Genomic DNA, 14,521 nt, shown 5'->3' with positions numbered 1-14,521 from the left:
ACCTCAGGCATTTCTTCTTTCACAATACTTTGCTCATTGGTTCATCTATCTAAGATGGCTGGGCAGGCTTACTGGATTAGGGGTTACAGGGACATCAGGTTGGGAGTGACCAGATACTAAAAAACTGCAATGGTTTATTAAAAACTTTCAGTCCTGACAAATTCTGAGCTAAAGCCACTGTAAATTTTCATTCTATTTTATACGTTATAGACATAGGTCTGTACTGAGTTCTGCACAGATGTGTGCAGCCATCTGTACACATGTGAGCCATAGGTGAGGGGAGAGGGAGGCCCTCAGGTGCATGACTTTCCTGAGAACAGGATGAGCCCATCAGGTCACTTGACATGCCAAGGCTTGGTGTAGCATGCAGCACCTTTGAAAAGTGTGCCCCAGAACTTCCACCAGAGATCACCGAATGCCTTTGCTCTGCCCAGCCCCTCTGCGTACAGCATGCGACTGGCTTTCTCTCTGAACAGCTGCCATCTCCTTCCTGACTTTTGGGAATGGCTCTATTCTACACTTAGAGCTGAAGGAAGAAGATATTTGTGTTCTTAGTTGAAACTGCCTTCTGTCCTGGATCCAGATACAAAATGTGGAGCCTGAGATTGCCAATAGCTAACTGCCTTGACCTCCAAAATGCTACATACGTTCCCACAGATCAGCTGAAAATGGGCCTTGAAAAGATATATGTTCAATTATATGTCTGTCTCTCTGTTTGTCTCTCTGTCTGTCTGTCTCTCTCTGTCTCTCTCTCTGTCTCTCTCTCTCGTGTGTGTGTGTGTGTGTGTGTGTGTGTGTATGAATGAGTGAGTGAAGGTGCTCTCAGAGGCCAGAAGACTGTGGGACCCCAGCTCACCACCTCTGGAAGAGCAGGAAGTGCTCTCACCTGCTGGACCATCTTGACAGCCTCAATACAGGCCCTTTTATTGAAAATGTTTGTGGTAAGAAAATAGATACAAAAATTTTTAAAAAGTAAGTATTTTTAAATCTAGAAATCACAAAGGATAAGAGAGACAGAGAGACAGACAGACTGATTAATTGATTGACTTTATATTCTGACTGGTCTGCCTTTCATTTATCTATTTAGTTTTGTTATTTTATGTTTTGGTTTTCATGACAGGATCTCATGTAGCCCAGGCTAGATTTGAACTTTGCCAAGTAGCTGAGGATGATTCTGAATTCCAGATACTCTTATTTTTAAAACATCTGGCACTCACTATGATGTCCAGGTGGGTGTCAAAACTCTTGACCCAGTCTCATTGGAGTGAGGATTATGGTTGTGAACCACCACACAACCGTAGTAAATTCTGAGACATCTTCCATGGCTGCCATAACAACCAGCTCAGGTTCTGGACCACATGGCTGCCTCATGTGCTATGTCTGCCTTATGTCTTACAGTCTCTGATCCAACTATGTTTGCTTCTTGCTATGTTTCTCTCACAGTTATTTTGTTTGTTTTTCCAAGACAAAGTTTCTCTGTGTAGCCTTGGCTGTCCTGGAACTCACTCTGTAGCCCAGGCTGGCCCCAAACGCAGAGATCCACCTGCCTCTGCCTCCTGAGTGCTGGGATTAAAGGGGTGTGCCACCACTGCCTGGCTCCCTCACAGTTCCTGAATTTGCCACGGTTCACCTGCCCTAATCATAAGGGGATGTCCAAAGAGCCCCTAACCTTTATCACAGACTTAGCCCAAGCTGGCTCTCCCTCAAAGTCAGGTTTTCAAACAGCAGAGGCTACCCATGGGAATCCACCACGTTTGACTGGGATGGCCCCATTACTTTCTTGTCTTCTACAAACTGTCTCTATTTTGAGTGTGGGGTCCTGCTGGCCTCCCCTGATACCCTATGTCCAGTCTCTGTGAGGCTCAGCTCCTCCCTCATTATAAGAGGCCCAGGCTGTGCACTTTAATTCTGCCTCCTCACAGTCTCTCAGTGTGGTAGTTTAAATAGGTTTTGCCTCCATAGATTCTTGTGTTTGAATGCTTGGCCATAGGGAGTGGCACTGTAAGGAAGTGTGGCTTTGTTGGAGGAAGTGTGTGTATACTGTGGGGGTGGGCTTTGAGACCCTCCTCCTAGTTGCCTGGAAGACAGTCTTCTGTTTGCTTTTGGAACAAGATGTAGGACTCTCAGCTCTTCCTACACCATGTCTGCCCGGGCACTGACATGCTTCCCGCCATGATGATAATGGATTGAATCTCAGAACTGTTAGCCAGCCCCAACTAATTGTTGTTCTTTATGAGAGTCGCCTTGGTCATGGTGTCTGTTCACAGCAATGGAAACTCTAAGACAGCCCCCATAGTAAACACACACACACACACACGCACACGCACACGCACATGCACGCACACATATACAATTTAAAAACAATACAAACCCTGTCCATGCCAGACCTTAGGTACAGAGCACGATTAGGACAGAGGAGCCCCTGACTCCCACAGGGCTTCCTGTGTAGCTGGACAAGTAAACAAGGCCTGAGGCCAGCACCAGAGGTTAAGGAGTTACCAGGCTACGGTGAACAAAGTGGAAGGAGTATTCAGAGATTTCTACAACAATTTGGCAGAGAGTTTCATGTTTGTAGAGTTTAGGAAAACAAAGAATCTGGGTTCCTATTATTTTAATTTTTCTTGGAATCCATTATTATATTTTACATAAACACAGAGCAGCAAAATATTGCAAATTCTCAAACACTCCTCATACACACCCAGTGGTGAGAAGAGACGTTCTGTACTACACACAGAACCGCGTGCCATGAGGGATGGCCTGGAGGACAAGGGGAGCGGCGGTAGAGCCGTGTATGGTGACCAGAATACTAAGCATGAGGCCCTAGCCAGGGCAAAGGCCGGAGGCGTCTCCCAGGTGTGTGGATAGCCTATATGTCCTGAGGCTATGTGAATCAGGAGAATGAGATGGATCCAGCTGGTGGAGGTTTGCAGCAGCAGCAGCAGCAGCAGCAGCAGGGAGGATGTGGGGAGGATGGGGAGGCAAGTGGAGTTTAGCAGCAGCAGCAGGGAGACTGAGGGAGGAAGCAGAGGCCGGTGATGGCCCCTCAGGCTGATGCTTTGATGCTGAGAGGCGCTGCAGGGATATTAAATGGAGGGAGGAAAAAGGGTAGCTTTTGCTGAGAGGCTTCCCCTGCTGTACAACACACTGGAGCTGCACAGCCAGGGGAGAGGCTGTGTAGGAGAGGAGCTCAAGCATCAGGGATACAGGAGGAGGGTAGCAGCAGACACCCAGGATGGAGCCAGGATGTAGGTCAACTTTCTCATGGCCAAGACCCTGAATTTGATGCATCAAAGAAAGAAAGAAGAGAAAAATCACAGAACATAATTGGGGACCAACACAACAGGCATCTGATGGCTTCCTGCTTCCTTCCAGGCCCTCTAGAAACAAGCAAAACCAGTTCTGTTGTGACCTTAGAAGAAACGGAAGAAAGAGAACCATATTACATCTCAGCCAGACAGAGCCCAAGTGCAGCCAGGCTTTTCAGAGTGGCTTCCTTGCAGAGGCCTTGTGAGCTCTTTTGAAGGGACTTTTGGTTTCCAGGACACTTAACAAATGAGTTAACATGTTGTCAAGATGAAATTGTCACTGAAAAAAAAAAGGGATTTTTTTTTGGGGGGGGGGTTCGAGACAGGATTTCCCTGTGTAGCCCTGGCTGTCCTGGAACTCACTCTGTAGACCAGGCTGGCCTCGAACTCAGAGATCCCCCTGCCTCTGCCTCCCAAATGCTGGGATTAAAGGCATGTGCCAACACCGCCCGGCATAAGGAATTTTTCTTAAAAACACTAACTGTGCGGCTAGGCAGAAAAAGCCAAAGATGAAAAGGGAACTTACTAATTTTCGTGATAATATTCAAGAGGTTATGGAAAAGCTGCTTGAACTAGCTTTCTCTAGCAGTTGATCACACGGCTGTGAACTACGCAGTAATGAGAGCTCTTGGCCGTGATGCAGAATCCGTGCGTCTCCATGGTTACCTGTAAGTCTCCCAAGGCACAGGAAGTCAGGACAGCTGAGGAGGTGTGGTCTCTGCTTTCTCTGTATGAAAATATGATGGGGAAAATATGACGGAGGTCCATTTCACAGGACACTGTGGAGGACTTTACAGTGCTAATGTCTATAATCAGAGCACGGCCTTTCTGTGTGCCAGCCGCTGTCAGAGCTGCTCGCCCCCTTCATGAATCACGGAAGCTGTTGTGAATCTCTCAGATAAGACACAGACCGACCTGGAATTTGAACCAGGCTCATAGTCCTTGTCAAAGAATTGCTTGATGTAAAGAGAGCTTTACAAACGAGTTTGAGTTTGCCATGTGTAAAAGGCTGTTTCTCCCTCCTGAGTGTGCAGAAGCAGCTTTCACCAGAGCTTTTCTCTGTGTAGCCCTGGCTGTCCTGAAACTTGCTCTGTAGTCCAAGCTGGCCTTGGCCTTAGAAATCCACCTTTTTGTTTGTTTGCTTGTTTGTTTGTTTTTTGTTTTTGAGACAGAGTCATACTTTGTAAACCTTGTCTTGATGATCCTCCTGCCTCAGCTTCCCAAGTGCTGAGATTACAGCACTTAGGAACTCGAAAACAACCAACAACAATCAAAACAAAACAAAAATGTTAATGGAATAAAACCTAAAACTGAGGCTCCCTTCCCAGAAGCTTCCTTCGGCAATAGGTAGGAAGAATATTTGAAAGACGTATGTTGATTACCTTTCTAAAAGTCTTTCTTAAGGATACAATTCAGAGCTAAGGACAGAGATTTTAATATAAAAATATTTTATGATATTTATGAAACTCTCAGCTTTGATATAATAATAATGACTTTAGGAAATAAGTTACAATGTATTGATCTAGATATTGTTAAATGACCGTAATGCAGTGTCACATAAGGTTACATTCATCATATGAATTGTACTTCATTAACTACACACACAGACGTGTATCTCCAACTAAAAAATGGTTATTTTAGGGTGATTTTAGTATTGTTATTTGCTATAACTTAAAATATCTATCTGCTATTTCAAAAGTAAGTGATATTAACAAATGACCATATAATCACATTAAAATTCAGTCATATTCTATGTTTATTATTTATACATGTGTGTAAAATTCTATAATTATAAAATCGCGTTTGTTTTCCTTCCCACAGTCTGTCCACAGACCATCATGATGGATTTTGCTGCTATCTTTCGACCATCATAGCTCTTCGGTCCCTGTCATTGTCGTGATTGCCCCAACACAGAAAGTCTGATTTCCTCCATTTCGGTAACTACCACTAATCCTGTGGTGACAAGATGCCTGATAAGGAAGAGCTGAGGAGGTGAAGAGGAGGGCAAGTTTGGGGATTTCACTTCAAGGAAGCCATTCTCTTTGAAGGGCTGGATATTTGATCTGGATTCCTTTACCTTCAGATCCTTAACCCTCAAACAGGTGTGCTGGGGCGGGGGCGGGAAGGAGTCTGGTAGCAGGGCTCTGTTGAATTTGTTTGGGGCCACTTATTAACTGCAGCTGACAGACAGCAAGGCACAGCTCTGAGAAGCTAAACGCATGAAAGTAGACTGTCGCGTAGCACTCAAGCGAAGGACAGGGACAGCTTGGCTACTTCCCTGTATTCATTTAAATCAATGTTTGAGTGGGGAAAGAATCCGAAATAAAACAGATAAAAGTCACCTTTCAGACTCATCGCTCACCTGTGCCTGGTGTGTGGTCCTGCCCGATGTCCAGGATGGCTCAGGAAAGTTAGTTCTTTTGTAAGATAAAGTTTGGAAAGGCAAAGATACTTAGATCACACACTCAATAACACTTGAGAATGGACGGTCAGTCGGTCCTGACACACACTCCATGTTTTGGCCAGGAAGGGTAGTTATTCTCAAGGTTAAGTAAAGGTCATCACTGAGCAGTGATGGAAAAGCCAACCTCAGTGTCGTTGCCTGGAAATTTCACTTATGAGACAAATGGTCAGGTCAGTCTGTCTCTCGGGTGCATCGGGTACTTTTCCCACAGTTGTACTCGGTCCACAGGCAAGGGAAATGCCAGATTTATCACTCACACACCTGTGCTAGGCTGACAGTCCTTAATTTATGTGCCTGCATGGGCCAGAGGCCATTATTTCTGATTACCTTTTGTCCTCTGGCAGTTTATCTGTCTTTCACACACAGCGAATTTAATCTTTGGGTAAAGTGATAAGGTGGATTCTCCCCGAGTCGTCATTAGACTGGCTTGATAAACTTTAGTAAGGTAAGGGGGAACTTGCTGGTGTCAGCAAAACTTGAAAGCTGCTGGGAAGTACTTTAGTAATTCTAGGTAAGCTATTACAGGGTCTTTCCCAGGATTCTTCCAAACTAGGTCCTTCCATGATTCACTCCTTAAAATGTAGAAGTGTCTTCACCCCTCATCACAAATGATTTAATCATAACTTCTAGATTTAGGGAAAAGGAGGATGATGGGAATTGAACCCAGGAGGACGGAGGAGAAGCTGGACACGGGTTAGCCCATCTATGGAGATGGGATTGAGGAGTATGGAATGGGGAACACGAAAAGCCAGGCTCAGTCTGCAGATGTGACATTACACCGTCCTGTGTCAGAGGAGCATGGAATGGGGAACACGAAAAGCCAGGCTCAGTCTGCAGATGTGACATTACACCGTCCTGTGTCAGAGGAGCATGGAATGGGGAACACGAAAAGCCAGGCTCAGTCTGCAGATGTGATATTACACCGGCCTGTGTCACCCACTGATTTTGGACAGGCCATGTGTTTCTCTTCTCAGACTCTTTGCTAAGTCATTGTGAACACGAATACAAGAGCAGCTGAGGTGTAAAGCTTCAGAGACAAGGCAAGAAAATGGTGTCTGTCTGTCTGTCTTTGTACCCATCATTTAGAGTCAGGGCCTAGCAGCTAACACTCTGGTTGGAAGGCTCCACAGATACACTTTGCTTCTCCCCACTGGGCTATTTCTTCCATCCCCTGGATTCTACCTGTGTTCTCTTGCATATGGAGCCAGGGCTTAGAGATGAGGTGACAGGCGAGGCAGCATCCTTGGCCTAGTACAGTGTGAACACAACAAATGTGAAATGACAGCAATAAGAAACGTTCCAAGGAAGGCAAGGATATGATCACAGATTGGGACTCAGCCTGGGAGACAGGAAAAGGCTGTCTTCAGGGACTCAAGGTCCAAAGGAAGAAATGGTGGGAGGAAGGGGATTCCGAGATGGAAGGCTCAGCCTCCAAAGATGGAGCAGGACATCTTACAATTCAAAGGAGGCCAGAGCATCAGGCCTTTCATAAGAAATCCTTACCAGTTTTATCTCTTTGTAGTGTTCAGGCAAAAGCTGCTAACAGTTACAGCCTGAGAACAATGCAGGCAACCACATCTGTGAGGGACCCTGAGAACAGCACAGACAACCACATCTGTGAGGGACCCTGAGAACAACACAGACAACCACACATGTGAGGGACCCTGAGAACAGCACAGACAACTACATCTGTGAGGGAGCCTGAGAACAACACAGACAACCACACATGTGAGGGACCCTGAGAACAGCACAGACAACTACATCTGTGAGGGAGCCTGAGAACTGCACAAACAACCACATCTGTGAGGGACCCTGAGAACTGCACATACAACCACATACACAAGGAACCCTGTGTTCTTGTGCACAGCATATGGCAGGTAGAAGAGTGGAGAATTGATTTGCACAGTAGTCTTGCTCCCTCCCCTTTCACTTTTCTCTCTCTTCCCACTTGTTTCCTCACTGTTTTCTTTCTTCTTCTCTCTCCTTTTCTCTTTCTGTCTCTATTTCCTGTTTGACACCTCTGACCTACGGCAGTAGGTGCTTCCAGGAGTCAGGTATTCAGCCTTACGGATCTGCTGTGGAGAATCTGCCATCTTCAACACACTGGCTTCATTCTTATTCTAGAGGAAATAAATTACTTTATTTATTTACTTTGAGGCAATGTTTCACTATGTAGCCTTTGCTGGCCTGGCACTTGTAGACTTGGTTGGCCTAATTTTATGTTTTTTATTTTTTACATGGAGGATTGAACTCAGGACCTCATGATTAATGGATAAACTGTACCACTGAGGTATATCTCTAATTTATTTTTTAAAAGATGAATTGTAAATTGTGCTCCAGTATAATATTTTAATAAACTGAAACAGCCTTCAAAAACATCAGTCTTTAATTGCTGGCATTTATAAATGCTTCTGTCTGAGTTCCTTTTCCTGTCACTGTGATAAAATACAAAAGCACCTTAAAGGGGGAAAGGATTAGTTTAGCTACAGTTCAATGTGGGCAAGTCAAAGTGACTGGTGCTGGGGGTAGCTTGCCTCATGGCATTTACCATCAGAGAACAACAAATGCTGGCTGCTGCTCAGCACCCTTCTCCTTAGCCAGGGAATGGTGCTGCCCATAGTGGACAAGTCTTTTCATCTCATCATTAATACAATCAAGATAATCAATGAGGTATCCCCTGAGGCTCACCTCCCCAAGATAATCAATGAGGTATCCCCTGAGGCCCATCTCCCCAAGGTAATCAATGAGGTATGTCCTGAGGCCCATCTCCTCCAGATAATCAATGAGGTATGTCCTGAGGCTCACCTCCTCCAGATAATCAATGAGGTATCCTCCAACCCAGGCTCATCTTTCAGGTGATTCTAGATTCTATCAGGGTGACAATGAATACTAAGGATCATAGTTACCATGTCAAAAAAGGGGGTTGCTTAAAGGATGTGATTGAATATTAGCATGAAGAAATCAGCCTGGATAATACAGGGAGTCCTAACTCTTATCACAAGTGCCCCTGGGAGGAGAAAGGCCAGGGATGTTTGACGTGCTTCCAGGAAGAGAGCAATGAAGCCCTGAGGCAGCCACAGAAATAAGGGAGGGATGAGTGGTTCCCTAAGGCCTCTGCCAGGTGCCAACCTTGGCCTTTCAAAACCTCTCTCCAGACTCTTGGCCTCTGGAATGTGAGAGAAGAAACCTCTGCTTCTGTAAGCAACTGCTTACCTAAGATGACGTATTAGTCACCTCAGCTGCTGCCATAGGGAGCTGAGACAGACTGCGAGGATTGGTGAAGCTGAAGTGCAGCATCCAGGATGGTCCCCACGAGGACAAATATGGCTATCATGGCGAGCATTCTGACTTATGAGCTAACCGAAGTGTCTTAGTTAGGGCTTCTATTGCTGTAGATGAAACACCATGACCAAAAAGCCAGTTGGGGAGGAAAAGTTTATTCAGTTTATACTTCCAGATCATAGTTCATCACTGGAGGCAGTCAGCACAGGAACTCAAGCAGGGCAGGAGCCTGGAGTCTAAAGCTGATGCAGAGGCTATAGAGGGGTGCTGCTTACTGGTTTGCTCTACATGGATTGCTCAGCCTGCTTTCTTATAGAACCCAGGACCACCAGCCAAGGATGGTACCACCCACAATGGGCTGGACCCATCGCCACTGATCATTAGTTGAGAAAATGCCTTACAGCTGGATCTCACGGAGGTGTCTTCCTCTCTGATGACCGTAGCTTGTGTTAGTTGGCACACAAGAGCAGCCAGGACATGACAGAAGAAGGGTTTTCATCATCTTGTGTGTTTCTTGTTTCCCAAAAGACAGAAGAACACTGTTTTTCAGACTGAGAACTCAGAGTCAGAGTAACCTACAAAAGGCCAGACTGGTGGGCAGCAGGGTACTGGCTGTCTCGTTGGGGCCTGAGAGAGCCAGACTCACAGACTCTTCACAGTGCTCCTTGGAATTCAGCTATTTTAGTGTTTGTTTATTTTCTAGCTGAAATAAGCATGTTACACCTTATTACTATTCAAATTTCCAAATTAAAACGTATACTGCTTCTCTACTTCCTATATTATCACAAGCAGGACACATGGTGGTTATTGAGCCATTTCCTGACAGTTTGCTCTTTTTTTTTTTTTTTTTTTTTTTTTTTTTTTTGCTGTTATAGATTGACCAAAGAAGAAATATGGTATCTTTCCGCCCCATTTCTGGAATCACAGCCCCAGGGTTGAGGCTTCTTCAGTGGGGAGCAGCATTTGTGCAAGCTGGCATGCCCACTCAGACATTTTTGTGTGGTGTCTGGAGAGAGCTGGGGTGGGGACAGCTCAGGAAACAAACTCTTGTGCATGTGGGAGGTGATCTGGAGCCTGGAGCCCATCCCCACCCAGGCTTTTGGTTCTGAAGACCTCACTCATGCTCAACATGTGGTCTCCAGCCTACCTCATGCCTGCAGGGTGCTGTTGAAGACTCTAAGGTCTTCCGGACTGACTAGGCCTAGGAACCTGTACTTGAAGGTCTTCCTACGTAGTTCTTGATCACTTCAACGTAGAGAACAGAATTCTAAGGCCTTTCTGGAAGTTTGTGGGCTTCGTGTCTGGAATCATGAGGAGAACTGTGTCAGTTTAGCTTTGTCTGGACTGTAATTAGAAAAATCAAATGAACAGTGGCTGAAATAGCAGAGCAGCAATTTCTGTCTTATCCACACAGGTGGCCGCCTTTGGGTTTTGCCTTTTCTTATTTCTGTCTTTGCGTGGCTTCTTTTCCTTATGACATTCCGTAATCCAAGGAGGCATCTAGAATTCAGCATTAAATCCACATGCCAGTGAGCAGAAATGGGAGGGCTGAGACAGGGCACACTCCATCTTTGGTTTGGTTTGTCAGGCTCATCTGTAGTCTGGGCTGAACTGCAACTCATTTTGTAGCCCACACAGCCTTGAACTTACATTTGTGCCTCAGCCTCTGCTGGCATACAGGCATGAGCTGATGTGCCCAGGTACGTCACAGAAGTCTGGTGAACTATTTCCCTTTCTCTTCACATGCCCAGAGGAAACTGAGGTCCTGCCGCCCTCCTGCAAGGGACAGGGCCTCTAGCTCGGGCTGTGGTGTAGCAAATTTAAAATGGGGACTTATGTCAAAGGGAGGTGGAAAAGAATATTATGGAGATGCCAGAGGCCTCTAGACCCTAGCAGCAACCCTGGATCCTGAGATTGGGTAGCACTTGAGAGAGTGAAGTGTCCATGTGGGAGACTTGACCAAGGGTGGTCTGCTGGTCACCTATGGGCAGTGAGCACTAAGCTTGTGTCCTTAGAGAAAAGTGCAGAGGTGGACAAATGAGCCCTGTGGGCATGGAAAAGTCAGGGAGGCAGGGAAAATGAATGCCACACACTGAAAATGTGCATTGTCTTATTGTCTCAGATAAAGCGAGCACCCAGGGTGGGGGCGGGGGAGGCCCCACAGCAAATGATTCTGAAATCTTTGTCATGAAGGAACATTAGGGAATCAAAACATGGTCAGAAATGGGGGAAAAAATGGATCACCGTGACACTCTATCTATTTCACCTCTGAGGACCAGGGTATACTTAGTACCTTGTCTAGAACCTTCCCTTCAGAGGCTCAGTCTTATGACAAATAGTAGCATCTTACAAATACACTCCTGATCCTGTGATCATTCCAGTGATCTGCACAGTTGTTGCTCTATCGGCTGTTCCCTTCCAGCTTCTTCAGCTTGCATCAACGCTGGCCCATATCCCCAGGGCTGTAGACACCCCAGATTCATGTCTTAGAAGGAAGAAGGCCTGATTTTAGCCTCAACTTTACAAATCTTTTGGTCACAGTAATTTCATCACTGTCAGCTGTTTATGTCCTTCTCATAATGTTGAGTGTCTGAGTCTCTTTAAGCATGTGCCAACTGTTGGAACATTGACAGAACAGTTAGAAGGGTTGGCATGGGAGACCAATGTCACAGGGAAAGGAAGGGCCTCCTAGGACAGCTGTAACAGCTGATGTGGGCTGACTCATAGCTATAGCAGGCCCATGTAAACAAGATTTCTGACACAGGTGGACAACTTTGTCACAAGTGACAACTTTGGCCGACTATGACATGGTTAACGTGACATGCTGTCCAGCTCTGACCATGAGGTCACCTGTCACTGTGGCTCATAAAGCAAAGGATGTGAATGCTACATTTGCAGATTCAAGGGCAAGTATGGAAAGATTTGATGGTAACTTCCCTATCATCATTCTTATGCATACATCTCGGTCTATGTACACACTTGTTCCTGAACTATTTCTGCAAGGCCACTGCTCTGAATCCCTGACTCTCCTGGTCCCCAAGTGTATTTCTATTACATTGCCAGTGCTCAAAACTTTGTGTGCTATTACAGCACTGAGGTCCTTGGTCATGGGCCATAGAGATGCTGTGGATGCATCTGCTCTTCTCATCCATGGGCACCTCAGATTTGATGACTGTCTCAGAGTTATTCTTAAAAACACACAGCAAAATAAACATCTGTCATGTCAAGCCATTGGAATTCTGCTATCTTACAGCTAGACTCTTAATCTCAATCTTCCTACAAGGTTTAATCATTAGAATAATATGCTTATAATTGACAGTTTTTGTTTGGAGTACTTTATGTTATTATTTAGGCTGAATGCAAAATGCTGTTTCTTTCAAACGTCTCTGTCTCTGTCTCTCTCTCTCTCAATGCTGGGATTATATACATATTCTACCACATCTGTCTTTCAAATTCTTTTCTTGAATTCTGACATGCAGCAGGGACATGAATCATACATCTCAGCTACACAGCTGACGCACAATCTTCACAAATAAAAATGTCTCAGCTGAAGGTCCAGCTTCTGACAGAGTGCGTAGGCGGCTTATTGGAAATTGGAGTGGGTAGCAAATGGAGCGAAGCAGCAGGAAGACAAGCTAGCACAGGCCTGGTGAAAGCACTGGTACCATGGCAACGGTGACTCAGTCCCACAGACCTTCAGAGAAGCTGCTGGAACACAAGAGAACTGTCTCCTGGGGGATGAAGGGGGAGAGGGTATTTATCTACTGATAGTTACCTATTTGGGGCTTTACATAGATCTGTAGGGGCTAACCCATTCCTTCTAGAATAAACTATGAATGGCTCCTGTATGGATCTTTAAGGCTTGCACAGAACTGTTTGGGGCATCAGTACCTGAGATACGAGGGTAAAACAGAATGTGAAGTGGCCAGGAGAGGTACTGCACTAGAATATATGCTCAAACAGGCACAGTGCATGCTAATAGATTGTGTTCTATTCCAGTCTCATTCCTTCCCCAGATCCATGATCTAGAGAGTATATCAGAGGGTCTATGAGACCAAACCTATTTTCTTTTTCTTTTTTCGTTTTTTTTTTTTTTTTTTTTTTTTTTTTTTTTTTTTTTTTTTTTGAGACAGGGTTTCTCTGTGTAGCCCTGGCTGTCCTGGAACTCACTCTGTAGACCAGGCTGGCCTCGAACTCAGAAATCCGCCTGCCTCTGCCTCCCAAGTGCTGGGATTAAAGGCGTGCACCACCACCGCCCGGCCATCTATTTTCAAAACAATAGTAAGATACTACTAGTTCATGCTCATTCTCTGAGTGTGAAGTGTTTTCCAGAAGTTTCTCAATGTGTGTTAATGTACAGACTGACTGAAGGCACAGGCACAAGTGTTAGGAGCCGCGTCCGCCATCGCAAGATGGCGCCAGTTTCCTGCTTCCTGGTTCTTCTTGCGAGCCTTGCTTGAATATGCGCCTGCGCAAGGCGCGAAAACCAGTATGCTAATTTGGCGACATCATAAGAGCCAATGAGTGTGTGGCACGTCTCCTAAAGCGCTATATAAGCCACAAGCTTTTGGGGCTTGGCGTCCCTCGCCTCACTACCATCTAAGAGAGCTGTAACACTACCATCTAAGAGAGCTGTAACACTAAAAGAGCTGTAACAATACTGCTTTCAGAAGAATCCTGAGCGTGGCGTTCTCCTTTTCGGCGAGGCGGCGCCCCGCACACAAGACTGAGCTTCTTCCATAATCCAGGCATTAAAGAGATTTGCAAAACTTGAAGATAATTCTATTTGAGCCACAAATTTTGTGCTTGAAAATATAGGTATTTCTCATAAAAATAATTTGTCTTCAATTTCATTGTTTTTGACTAGGCTTATTATAACATTCTTCTGGGTTAAACTGTATAACACATAGTTTTTTTGTGTGTGCCCATATATGTGTGTGTTTGTATATATATATATATATATATATATATATATATATATATATATATGCACATGAATGTGTGTGGGTGTGTGTGAGGCCAGACACTTACATGGTAAAAAGGTGATGACTGGCAAAATTAACTTTATAACCAAGAAGAGATTGGCTTATTTTTTGGTGTGTGCATGAGTACTCAGGCCACTGCACATGTGTGAAAGCCAGAAGACAACTTGAGGGAGTTAGTTCTCTCTTGGGGGTCAGATTCAGGTTGGTAGGTTTGCTGGCAATTATCCTCACCCACCCAACCATCTCACTGCCCCATGACCAAGTCATAAAAATAATATATAAAGCACATAGCTCTTTAGAAGCTCCCACTTTGTACAACATATTTGAAGGTCCTAAAATTATTTAAGAGAAGCCTCAAAGTTTATTGTAACCCCCAAAAGAAATACAGCCCATAACATGAAAAGCCCTGGTTGTGGACAACCCCTTAGGAGGCATAAAGACAATGTGTTTGAGAGACAGAATGAAAATCTGGTTTTGAGGCTAAT

Source organism: Grammomys surdaster, unplaced genomic scaffold (genome assembly GCF_004785775.1).
Source record: "Grammomys surdaster isolate TR1022 unplaced genomic scaffold, NIH_TR_1.0 125925, whole genome shotgun sequence".
Classification (NCBI taxonomy): Eukaryota; Metazoa; Chordata; class Mammalia; order Rodentia; family Muridae; genus Grammomys; species Grammomys surdaster.
This window is presented reverse-complemented; position numbering follows the sequence as displayed.